Raw genomic sequence first — 606 nt, 5'->3', positions numbered from 1 at the left:
TAAGATGCACGCGTTCTAACCACTGGGCCATCTCGGCTCTCATACAAGATTCATACTTAGGTTAACTCGAATAGCTTCCATAAAATATATATTTTTAACTGTATTAAGAAATTAAATTGCCTTGTTTGGAGAAGATACTTTTAAAGTTTTCAGTATCCCGGCAGTCCTTTAAAATATTTGTGAATAACGTTATACAGGGCTACTCAGTAAAACTTATCTTCAAATATGTTGAGCTAATAGCTAAATTTAATGTATATTAAGGAAATTGATATTCATATTTAATATTGTTTTCTGGCCGAGTACATTTCACAAGCTTAATTCTTTTAATAAAATTTACGTCTTTTACACATGACAATATATATATATATACTTATTACAAGTAATTGAATAATCATTAATTTTTAAATTTATTATTAAACTTTATTTTCAAACTGTTAGTCAAATCATTTGTATATATATATATATATATATATAGTAATTATATCTTAGGCGCTACTTGGCACACAATTTCCTATCTACTGGTTTTAAGGCCACTAAGGCATTTTATTCGAGCTTAATTAATTGAAATAAAAAAAAAACTTTTCAGTAAATATTGTTTTAATATAT

The sequence above is a fragment of the Vanessa atalanta genome, chromosome 10, assembly GCF_905147765.1.
Source record: "Vanessa atalanta chromosome 10, ilVanAtal1.2, whole genome shotgun sequence".
NCBI lineage: Eukaryota > Metazoa > Arthropoda > Insecta > Lepidoptera > Nymphalidae > Vanessa > Vanessa atalanta.
This window is presented reverse-complemented; position numbering follows the sequence as displayed.